The 12,875-nt window shown below is 37.1% G+C and overlaps 1 long non-coding RNA gene across 1 annotated transcript in view; it reads right to left on the bottom strand.

Moving 5' to 3' along the window:
* Nucleotides 1-11,271, bottom strand: part of LOC125917153 (uncharacterized) — a 28,825-nt gene extending 17,554 nt beyond the window's left edge. The window contains exon 1 of the long non-coding RNA XR_007456098.1: nucleotides 10,670-11,271. This is a non-coding gene — a long non-coding RNA (uncharacterized LOC125917153). The remainder of the gene's footprint in view (nucleotides 1-10,669) is intronic.
* Between the last annotated feature and the right edge of the window lie 1,604 nt (nucleotides 11,272-12,875).

Below are 12,875 nucleotides of genomic sequence, written 5' to 3'. Positions count from 1 at the left end.
GAACAACAAAAAGAACCCAGCATCTAAACCAAGTTAATACGGGAGTTTAAAAAATAGGAGATGAGAATTAAAACTTTTGGGCAAATGAAAGCATTCTCCCCACTACAGCAAACAACAAACAACAACAACAACAACAACAAAAGAAAGAAAAAGAAAAAGAAAGAAAAGAAAGCCACAAAGCAGAAAAAAATGGTTACATGATATTTCAACATGAATTAAATAGAATTAAATCAGCAACTGCCAGTATAAAAAAATACCATGAATCAAAAATTTTAAAACTCTGACAACGAACTAAGGGAAGAAACTAAAAGAAAAGACAAAATCTCATAAATGAAGGGATAGTATACATAACTGAAAGTATGTGAAGGCGTGTAAAGGATAAAAAATGAAAAGAGAGAAGATAATTAGAATAAAGAAAAAGGGCCAGAGAGAAACACCAACAAAAGATATATAAATAAGATTCAATAATATCTATAATGGGAGTCACTGAAGAAGAAACACAAAACAGTAAAACATTTAAAACTGTAATTCACAGCTCTCTGAAATGAAAGACCTGAATGTACAGACTGAAAGAACTCACGGTACATTTAAGAAAATTGACCCAGCACAGTCACTTTGAGACAGAGCTAGTAAATGTCTTAGACTTTAAATCATAATAATAGTAACAATTAAAATCTTCTGAGACTCCAGGCAAAAGGACCAAATCACTTGAAAAGGAAATGAAATCAGGTTGACATTAAGCTTACCAACAGCAGCATAAAAAAACAAAGAGTGGGATAACATTTTCAAGAAACTCAAGCAAAGAAAGTATGAAACAAGGATTTAATATCAGTTGAACTGTTTTTCAATTATCAAGGTTATAGAAAACGCTTCAATAAATATGCAAGAATTCAAAGAATCCTGAGAAATCTATTTAAGAATTAATTCCTCCAACTAAGAGATAGTTGATAACATTTCAGAAAAGGACAAGGGGGGGCGCCTGGGTGGCTCAGTCAGTTAAGCGGCCGACTTCAGCTCAGGTCATGATCTCGCACTCCGTGAATTTGAGCCCTGCGTCGGGCTCTGTGCTGACAGCTCAGAGCCTGGAGCCTGTTTCAGATTCTGTGTCTCCCTCTCTCTGACCCTCCCCCGTTCATGCTCTGTCTCTCTCTGTCTCAAAAATAAATAAACATTAAAAAAAAATTAAAAAAAAAAAAAAAAAGAAAAGGACAAGGGGTTAGCAGGGAATATATTATTCTAAAATAAAATTGTGAGTAAGGATAGAAGAACAGTATCATGTATATTACATGCTCTGATTAGGTAGAAATAATACAACTAAGAATAAAACTGGAAGAAAGGGTAAAACACGAGAGGTGAAAGTTCAATACGCTGGTTAGTTTCCTCGTAGGTAATAAGCAGAAGTCAAAGATGCCAGGTAGTAGAACCTAAGTAAAAGAGGAGGACTAAGAAAATTATATACAGATCCTCCTTGACTTATAATGGGAATATGTCCTAATAAACCCATTTGAAGTTGAAAATAGAATAAACTGAAAATGCATTTAATACACCCAACCTATGGAACATCATAGCTTGGCCTGCCTTAAATGCGCTCAGAACACTCACATTAGCTTACAACAGGGCAAATCATCGAACACAAGCCTATTTTACAACAAAGTGTTAAATACATCATGTAATTTAATAAATACTGTACTGCAAGTGAAAAACAAAATGGTTGTCCACGTATCAGTTGTTCATACTCTCAAGATTGCTTTGACTGGCTGCGAGCTTGCCAGCAGCATCGTACCGCATATTACTAGTGGTGGAAAAGATCAAAAGTCAAGATTTAAAGTGTGGTTTCTACTGAATGTGTACCATTTTTGCACCATCATGAAGTCAAAAAATTATAAACCAAGGACTGTCTGTAAAGATATCAGTATAATGGTGAACACTAGAATACCAGTAGTAGAATAAACAGTAGAATAAAACGTAACTCATTCTAAATATTAAAAGAACTAAAAAATCAAAGGTCAAAGATCTGAGTAAATATAACATAAAACAATACGACGAAGCTAGGAATAAAAATACCAGTCATAGCAATATATATAAACTTACCTCCTAAAATAAAATATTTTCTGATTGGATCATCAAGAAAAACCTAACACTGCACCTAACAACTACAGAATACACATTCTTTTCAAGTTTCCATGGCACAGACACCACAAAAGATCATATGTGGAGCCAAGCTCAATTTAAAAGGACTCAGTAATAAAAGTATGTCTTCTGACCACAAGAGAATTAAGCTAAAAATCAATAACTAGAGAAAACCTAACACATTTGTAAATTAAGCAACATGCTTCTAGAGACTTAGGTCAAGGAAGAAATCACTTGCACTGTCCCCACTGTTATATTTACCACAAATTTTGACATAAATTCTGCCTTGTCAGATACCAGGATGGCAATCTCAGCCTTCTTTTTTGTTTGTAGGAAAACCTTTGCTGTAATGGTACTTACCAGAAGACAATAGAGCAATGTCTATAGAATCTTGAGGAGAAGAGATTTGGCAAGAATTGTGAAATTATTATCTATGCTTGAAGGTAATTGATACTCTTTCATATGCAAAGATTTTTTAAAAAAACTCATCATTTATGTACCTCTGCTGAAAACTACTTTAAAATATTAAGCAACCAACCAAAAGATTAATTAAAATTAGGAACTGAAGAATGGCGAACCTATATAATAAAAGGAATGTTGGTAACCTTAAAGATAATTAAACGTAGAGATCAACATATATAATTTCTCTATAGGTGGTTACAAAGTTGAATGCAGAAGAAAAACTTTTTGAAAAGAAGAGTTATAAGATTCATAATATTATGTTTCAGAAAGCTGGGTCTACAATACCAGATTGAATTAACAAGCCCTTGAAAATAGAAAATAAGCAGGAAAATCTTGATCAAGAAAGTAAAGGCACAATAAAATTTTCTTTGAGTATTTCTGCTTGCAGCCAAGATGGAGTAGCAGGCAGAGTAGACTTGCCCTCCTGCCTAAAACAACCTAAAGAAAACCAGAAAGAATAAATGAAACAAAAGTTTTCAAAACACGGAATACCAGGGAAAGGACAGTGATCCCTGAGGGGTAGGAAACAAAGGAGGTGAGTCTGGTCATTAACCTAGCTTACTACCTTGAGAGAGTTTCCAGGCCCTGGTGCAGAGAAGGGAAGGTAATAGCCCAACAGAATCTCTGAGTTGAGAAGGTAGAACTGAGGGTCTAGGGAGACTGAGGGAACTAAAGTACATAGGACAGCGTACCAGAGAAGAGAAAGCTGCACAGAAGGAAATTTGCAGAGGGTCCCATAAAGTACTTAGCTGAGCACTGATCAGATGTATGTGAGGGAACTACCCCAAACTGGGGAAAGAACCTTCAGAAAGGATGAGAGGGAACAGTGCCCAGCATTTCACACAGAGTTGGGAATAGCACCTGCTCCCTCCAGCCAGATTCACAGAGCACCGTGTAGATTACTAAGGAGGTTCTGACTCAGTCGTGGAGAATAATTAGCCCTAGGCTCAGCACAGGTCTGGACCTGCCTAATAAATTATAGAGCAATACCCAGAAAGATCAAACTATTTCTAAGTAACTACATCTCAGAACAAAGCAAGAAGATTTATAATAATACATAAATATCTAGCACCTAACGAGGCAAAATGCATAATATCTGGCATCAAATCAAAGATTAAAAGTCATGGAAACATGCCCCACTGTAAAGAGAATAATCATTTAGTCACAACCAACCAAGAACTGACATAGATGTTGGAATTAGCAGAAGTCATTAAAAGTTACTTTAACTGTATTCTTTATGTTCATAAAGTTGACTAGACACATGGAGGACATAAAAAAGACCCAAATGAACTTCTAAAAATGAAAACCTACAAAGGGTGAGATGAAAAATATGCTGCATAGAATTAATGGAAGATTAGCCACTGATAAAGAAATAATAAACTTGCAGGTATAGCAATAAAATCTATCCAAAATGAAAGAAAGAAGAAAAGTAATCTTTTTAAAAATGAAAAAAGCATCAGTAAGCTAAGGGCAACTTTAAGTATCCAAGTAAGAAGACTGGATACTTTCATTCTTCCCAAATTAATATTAGGGTTAAATCTCATTCAATCTAATTTATAAGAAGTTTTTTTTTAATTTAACAAAATAATTCTAGAGCTCAGAAAAAAATTTAAACGGTGGGACAGTGAAGAAAACTTTGCAAAGGAAATAGAATGGACAGGTGGATAACTATTTCTACCAGGTATTTAAACATACTCTAAAATGTATATTTACAACACATTACACATTACAACAGTGAGATGCGAACATGAGAGCAGCTAAGTGAGACTAAAACAGATGCACCAAGACAGATCACAGTAGTAATAAGAACTTAAAAAATAATTAAAGTGGTTCTATAAAGTGAAAATGAAAAGAGTATTTAATAATAATAACAATATAAATATTATTCAATAATAATTATTCAATAATCAGTCTGGGTGGTCTTGGTAATACTTGGAGTAAAGTATCATTTTAAATCAGAGGTTCTTAATCTTTGGCTCATTGACCATTGGCCTTCATGGTATCTGTGAAAGTGGGGTGTAGAGTGAGTTTTCCCTTCAACTTTCCTCTTGAAGTTGAATCCATAGGGCAGAAGTTTTAAGTTTTAAAGTTATTAAGTTTTTAAAATATTTTACATCATAATACTTGATTGTCACTATTGTCATGTTCTAACATCCAGAAGAGTTTCCCATTGATGAGAAAGAAAAAAAACATTCCTACCATTATGACTAGGGGTTCTGCTTTTGTTTATTTAAGTGTAATAAAATATAAAATAAGTAAAAAAAAAGAAGAAACACTGTGATATATTGATCCTTTGAAATGTCTTAAAATAACCTATAGGCTGTTTACCAAGTTGAAATGCAGAAAAACTATACAGAAGGGGAAAGAACTTGGAGAAGCCATGTCCCCTAGAAATGATACCGTGCTTTGTGGTTTGGAACGAAGAAAAACTGAAGCAGGTGAAGGAGCTCCTATTGCAAATGATGTCACTCACTCCATAACTGCCATCTCTTCTAAAATGTTAATATTTTGAAGCAGGTCCAAGAGGAACTGATAACTTTGCAGCTAGCTAGTGAGGCCTCTGATGCTCTCAGCACAGCCACCTCTCTTACTGGGATTCCTAGTTCATAAGACCCTCTTGAAATTTTCAAAAACTACCATTATCTTGAAAATGGTATTCCAAGTAAATATCTGACTAGAAGAAAGTTCCAGAACCTTGGGCACAGACCAAGTATCCCTGACATTTGGCTGTCCATTTGTTTTTGCTGCTTTGGATAAGAAGCTCCAGATATCACTGTGACTGGATACTTTCTCTACCAGCAGTTATGGGTGCCGAATGTAGCATCACTGATCCCAAATGATGGCTTGCCTAATGCTATGAGAAGCATCAACTTCAAGGCCAGAGGGGCTGAATCATTTGTTAGGATCTTTCATCAAGGAATAGGAGCAGAATGAAAGTAGTTCTTCATTTACTGAATAGAAATTTGCTGGATTTCCAGAGGAAAGTTTTGAAATGCTTGATTAAATTTGGGCAAGAAATTTTACTGTCTTTTTTTTTTTTTTTTTTTTTTTTCCAAATAGGACAGGAAAGCCCTCTCAATCACAGTATAGCATACTTGGACAATATTTTTGGCCATATCTCTTGGCTAAAGCCCCGCAGTCAATATTATGTATGCTGCTTAAGAATGAAGTGCCCTTGTTCTATGGGAGATGGGTCATTAGGAGGTCAGTATCCTTCTAACACTAAAGAAAGACTTTCCCCAATCCAGAGTTAAGGGTGCCCAAACTTTTTCCAACTTCTTGGCAGGCAGAAGCAAACATATGCCAAACTTTTAAAGGTTATTCATAATCAATATAATCTTAAGATTGAAATGTGGATTTAATAATCTAAAATCTGGCAATATGGATGAACATCCAAGTCTTTGACTTTGCCAAAGATAATAGCCTCAGTGAGTTGGGGACAGAGGAAATTATTCACCCTGAAGTCAACTATGTCTCAACTCAAAACTACCCTCATTTGGCAAAGTGTACTACAGACTTTTGACTCCATTTGCTATGGTGTGCTTTTGCAAGCCAGGATTTACAACACTTCTGCCACTGAAACAAAAATCAAAGCTGATTGGGTATCAAGCATGACCCATATATTGTCATATAAAAACCACTCAAAACTTTCTCCTACTTCTATAAGTCAAACCACAACAGTTTTCACAGTGAAATTAGTGATCTGCTGAGTTGAAGTTGAAATTTTGCTCTGCTTAGAAATTTTTGTTCTATTTCCTTTTCATCATAAAGTAGGTATTAATTTTTACATTAAAAATTAATGACAAATCAGGGTGCCTGGGTGGCTCAGTTGGTTGAGTGTCCAACTCAGGTCATGATCACGTAGTTTGTGAGTTCAAGCCCTGCATCAGGCTCACTGCTGTCAATGCAGAGCCCGCTTTGGATCCTCTGTCCCCCCCTCTCTGTCCCTCCCTTGTTCGTTCTCTTTCTCTTTCTCAAAACTAAATAAAACATTAAAAAATTAATGAGAGAGACACAGGTTGGTAAAGAATGTTTCTCAAATATGTTTCTATGTGTAATCACATAAAAAAGAATGTGTAATCAGTGTCTAATATTATAAAAATTAATTCTTCCCAAATTTTTGTGCATATGTAAATTCATAGTTCTCAGAATCTCAAAGAGGTCCATGAATCAAAAACCTGGATAAAAACCCACTCCTCTGATTTAGATATAACATAACACACACAGGAATCTCACAACAGTTCAGGAATTATATGGAAGAAAATCAAAGCACCACACTTAGAGAAAAATATATAGCACATTTCAGGCTGAAAAAGAGCCTTCTGACCAAAACAGCAAACAAAAAACTGATTTCAGCAAGAAAACACAAACTTCCGTAAATGTAAAAAGTCACAAACATTCCCAAAAGAGAAAATACAAATGGAATATAAAACATTTAAAAATTAATTTCTTTAATAATCAAAGAAATTCAAGTTAAAATGAGACAATTTGCCTATGATATTAACAGAGGTTTGTTTTTTTTTAAGCTGTATAAGGAAAAGTTGTGAAAGTACGTGAGAATTCTCATACACCAGTGGAATAAAAGTACTGTGGTACTTTGTTGGAAAGCAATGTTATAATGTCCATCAAATGTTTTCAAAATGGTCATTCTCTAAATACTGCAGGATATCTCTTATACCTGGAATCTAAAAAAAAAGGGGTGGCTGAAACTCTTAGAATAGAATGGTGGTTGCCAGGGACTGGAGGGTAGGGGAAATAGGAAGATGTTGCTCAAAGGGTACAAACTCCAGCTATAACATGAATAAGCTCAGTGGATCTAATGTACAGCATGCTGACTATAGTCAACAATACTGTATTATAGGGCACCTAGGTGATTCAGTCTGTTAAGCGTCTGACTTCGGCCCAGGTCATGATCTCAGGTTCATGAGTTCAAGCCCCACATCAGGCTCTCTGCTGTCAGTGCCGGGTCCACTTCGGATCTTCTGTCCCCCTCTCTCTGTGCACCCCCCACCCCCGCTCGTGTTCTCTCTCTTTCAGAAATAACAAATGAACATTTTTAAAAAAAAATACTATTGTATACTTAAAATTTATTAAGAGAGTAGATCTTAAATGTTCTCACCACACACAAAAAAATAGTAATTATGGGAGGTGATGAATGTGTTAACTAACCTTATTGAGGTAATCACTTCCTAGTATATATGTATATCAAAATGATCACGATGTGTACCTTAAATTCACACAATGCTTTATGTCAATTATATCTCAATAAAGCTGGAAAAATGAAATTAAGCTATATCATTTTTCCTTACCTTATGAATTCACCAGTCCTAAGTGAGTCAGAGAAGAAAAAGGTGTCAGACACCATTCAACTGGACTATAGAACCCTAACCACCCAGCGCTCCTTGACTATACATCTCTGATTGCTACTTCTTGCCTTGCAGGTGAATGATGAAATATATAGACATTTTAACAAAATTAACCTCCAGATTTTTAAACAAAATTTTGTTTAACATTTATTTACTTTTGAGAGACAGAAAGAAACAGAACATGAGCGGGGGAGGGGAAAAGAGTGGGAAACACAGAATCCGAAGCAGGCTCCAGACTCTGATCCGTCAGCACAAAGCTCGACACAGGGCTCGAACTCAGGAACCGTGAGATCATGACCCGAGCCAAAGTCGGACACTCAACCGACTGAGCCACCCAGGTGCCCCAACCTCCAGATTTAACTCGATATCTATTTTCTTCACTATCCAAAATCAGGCCAACTTTTTCAAGGTTTGTGTTCAATGCAAGAAAAAAAATTTTAGTGTATGCAATGAAACTGAGTGACATTCAAAAACAAATAAAATAGTCATTCTCTAGTTTAAGAATTTAATTTAAAATAATTTCTATCTAGTGGGAAAAAATCCAAAATATAGAGATTTTATGAATAAATTGTTTACTCTAGTGTTATTAATAAAAAAAATAAAAATTAATCTACATTAAGGGAATGGTTAAGTTGACATATCAAGGTATATGATAGAATATGCATTCAGGGTCCCTGGGTGGCTCAGTCGGTTCAGCATCTGACTCTTGATTTTGGCTCAGATCATGATCTCATGGTTCATGAGACTGAGCCCCACATCAGGCTCTGTGCTGACAGCTTGGAACCTGCTTAGGAGTCTCTCTCCCTCTCTCTCGGCCCCTGCCCTGCTTGTGCAAGCTCTCTCTTAAAATAAATAAATAAACTGAAAAAAAAAAAAGAATATGCAGCCATTGAAATAATGTTTGTAATGGGTTTTTTGGATGACATGATCAAAATTGATGATGTATTAAGTGAGGAAAAAAGGTAGTAAAAAATACTAAGAAACATTTTAAGGAAATATGACACATATTTATGGTAGCTGTTTCCAGGTAAGATTTGGGTGATTATTTTTATCACAAATTACTTTTGTGATACTTTGCAAATTATCTACAATGAGTATATATTACTCACACTCGGGAAAATTAAATAAAAATAGAGTAACTGCAGAACACATGTACATATCAAGTTTAGATCATGGATAAGGGACAGAAATATTTTAAAGAAAAAGAAAACCGTCATCTTATATGAATGAGCAAATAATGAGTATAAACTTTCAAAACAACTAATGAAAGAAGAAGTTTTGTTGTTTACTTCTTGGCTTAGCTGTTAGATGATGTGGATATGACTGAGTTCTGTTTAAATGGTAAATAATAGGGGCCCCTGGGTGGCTCAGTTGGTTAAGCATCTGACTCTTGATTCCAGCTCAGGTCATGATCTGATGGTTTGAGAGTTGCAAAAATAAGAAACGGTAAAAGAACACCCATGCCCTTTACCCAGATTATCCTATTTTTCATATTTTACTAGATATGTACACTTTATCTCTCCATGTATCTTGAAATATGTATTGAAATACACACAATTTTTTCTAAACCATTTGAGGGTAGGTTAACGTGTCATCATGACCTTTTACTCCTACTTCATTGTATATTTCCTAAGAATAGAAACCCTACTATTTTTGAGATGGGGCCTCTGAAGTGGGATGAAGAAGGAGAGTATGAGGAGGTTGTCTCCTTCTGGTCACTAGGGACCAATCATCCACGTTTTCTCCTTCTGTAACACCAACAGAGGTTGCAAACTATTGCACTAGACAAATGCCATTCCATCAATAACAACAATACCCCCAATATATATATATACACATAATTATAATTTAGATATATGTGCTCATCTATTATGTACCTTATAAGGCCTATTCTTAAACAAGGATAAGATAAAATTAAATACAAATACAAGTTGATAGTTTTCTTTCAGCACCCTCGAAGGTGTATACCGTGTCCTCACCTTGGACGCCATTTTTCTACACTGTGGCGGTAAACAGGAGAAGGACTGTCATCACTTCCAAAGCGGAGCCCCGGTTCTGCTCCCCAGATTGTACCCCCCTTACATTCTGTCAGTTCTCTCTATCACAATGCACTGTTTTATTACCTTCATAGTGTTTATTGCTGCTGGAAGTCACCTTGCTTATTTATGTGTTTACTTGTTTATTTCCTGCTCCCCCACCCCGCCCTTCCCCACTAGAATATAAGCTCCATGAGAGCCAAGATCTTGCCTCTTGTTCATTCCTAATTCCTTCACCCCTAAAACAGGGCTTGGCTCATAATGGGTGCTCATTAGATACTTATGCACAGATGCTCCCTGGCTCACATTCCAGCTCTACCCGCTGCTTGGTTCTCTACTCTCCCAGCAAACAATAGGGTAGGACCCCTGAGGGAGCAAACAATACCCTATCCTACATCTTAGAGAAGCTTCTCTGATTAAAACACCCCTGTACAAGGTGTGCAGCTGAGGACAATCTTCCTCTTTATGTAACACACAGGGCCACAGTCTCAAATCCAGAATGTAAAAGATATATATAATTAAAATATTCCTAAAGACATTTCTACTTCTTTGTAATCATTTATTTGTAAGCTGAACTATCATTTTTCACACAAAAGCTATCATTCTCACTCAATCCTGTCAGGCTGTTCTTGCCGTTTCTGCCCTAGGAGGGAAAAAAGGAAGATGTACAGGTACCTGATGGTTTTCCACACATCAAAGCCATCCAGAGGCTTGGTGCCTTTTGTGCTTCCCCTGGCCAGCTTCACGAGAGTCGGCAACCAGTCAGAAATGTGGATGAGCTCCCGGTTCTTCACACCCTTCTGCTTCAGCAAGGGGCTTGCCACAAAGCCCACTCCTCGAATGCCTCCTTCCCACAGGCTCCATTTTCTTCCTCGAAGGGGCCAGTTATTGCCCCCTGCCAATGTCTGTCCTCCATTATCTGAAATACAGTTAGGTCTTTGCGTGAGGACAATGGTAGACACATTTAAGAACAGAAAACTTCTTTTTTAAAAAAAATTGTTTTTGAGTGTTTATTTTTTTTCTTGTGGGTATTATTTTATGCAAAATAAAAAAATTATGGAGAAAGAAGACATACATAATTTTGGAGCTTTTTCTCCATGTGAAATTTTAAGGCACTGAAATTGACAATACAAATTCTCTTTTTAATTTATTTTCATGAAAACTGAAGAATTCCTTTTTTTTTTAATATGAAATTTATTGTCAAATTGGTTTCCATACAACACCCAGTACTCATTCCAACAGGTGCCCTCCTCAATACCCATCACCCACCTGCCCCTCCCTCCCACCCCCCATCAACCCTCAGTTTGTTCTCAGTTTTTAAGAGTCTCTTAAGTTTTGGCTCCCTCCCTCTCTTTTTTTTTCCTTCCCCTCCCCCACGGTCTTCTGTTAAGTTTCTCAGGATCCACATAAGAGTGCATGTTTATTTATCTTTGAGAGAGAGATAGAGTGCAAGCGGGGGAGGGGCAGAGAGAGGGGGAGACACAGAATCCGAAGCAGGCTCCAGGCTCTGAGCTGTCAGCACAGAGCCCAACACAGGGCACCGTGAGATCACGACCTGAGCTGAAGTCAGACACCCAACCGACTGAGCCACCCAGGCACCTCAAGAACAGAAGACTTCTAGGTTGCTTTTAAATGGTGCTTAAGAACTAAAAAGATACCTCCTCCTTACCTCTTCCAGTACCAAGAGGTACTCAACACTCTTTTCCACTCAACACTCCCTCCATTGCACAGACATAACCAGAGGGCAGTGTGGCACAACTCTGACATGAGACCTTCAAATCCCCTTGGATAAGGTCACTGAAAAACAAGGAAGCCCCCTGAAGATATCTGCTTGGGACAGAGCCCTGTACTAATAATCAATGATGAGGTTGCAATTGCATGCAGGCAATTTTGTGTCACATAGGAGAATGAATCCAGGTAAGCTGAGCTCCCCCCGGTACACGGAAAGAAACCTTAGGGCACCTGTGTGGCTCAGTCGATTTAGTGTCTGACTCTGGATTTCAGCTCAGGTCATGACCCTAGGGTTGTGGGACTGAGTCTCTCATTGGGCTCCTTGCTGAGCGTGGAGCCTTCTGAAGATTCTTTCTCCCTCTGCCCAGCTCCCCCACTCTCTCTCTCTCTCTAAAATAAAATAAAATTTAAAAAAGAAACTTCTGAGTGAAATTTCACTTAGTCCTACTGAGTGGGGACAGAAGACCTTTTCATTTTACTCACCTGGAAAAACTTTCTAACATTTACACTGGTAACTGAATTAAACTTCTACTCCCTAGTGATATGAACTCTTTTTTAAGTGTGAAAGTTGAAAATTTCCCCAGTGGGCTCAACGTCTCTGTAAACAGAGCAGTTGGGTGGAAAAAATAATTGCAAGTAAAGTTCCTCCTTTCTTGACAGGATGGCAAGACGAAGCTTAATCATGCACTGTGTCCAGGGAAGAGGGGTATTCTTCCAAAACAACTGAAGTTGAAGCCAGAGGAGAAGTTATGAGTGACTGAAATTAAGTATCTTACCAGCTGGTTGCAGCTCAGTTAGAAATTAAGTTGGACCGTAGGGAAGAGGAGAGATATTGCTTTTACAGTAAGGTTGGAGAATCATCAGTACCTCCAAAAGTATCCATACATTTAGGTGACTCTAGAGACACATTTGAAATAGCTCTTATTTGCATACATAGTACACTTGGATTAAATCTTTTTTTAGAAAACCACTGTTATCCAAAGGAGCCACATGAGGGCAGTATGACAGACCCGCTCTGTGATGTAAAAATCTAACACAGAAATCAAGATCAAAGCCACAGGAAACACACGGAAGGAAAAAGAACTAACATTTGTTAAGCACCTCCTATGCAACAGGCACCACTTTAATTTTACATTATCTCTCAAAGAAT

Source organism: Panthera uncia, unplaced genomic scaffold (genome assembly GCF_023721935.1).
Source record: "Panthera uncia isolate 11264 unplaced genomic scaffold, Puncia_PCG_1.0 HiC_scaffold_1538, whole genome shotgun sequence".
In the NCBI taxonomy this organism is placed as follows: domain Eukaryota; kingdom Metazoa; phylum Chordata; class Mammalia; order Carnivora; family Felidae; genus Panthera; species Panthera uncia.
This window is presented reverse-complemented; position numbering and strand designations above follow the sequence as displayed.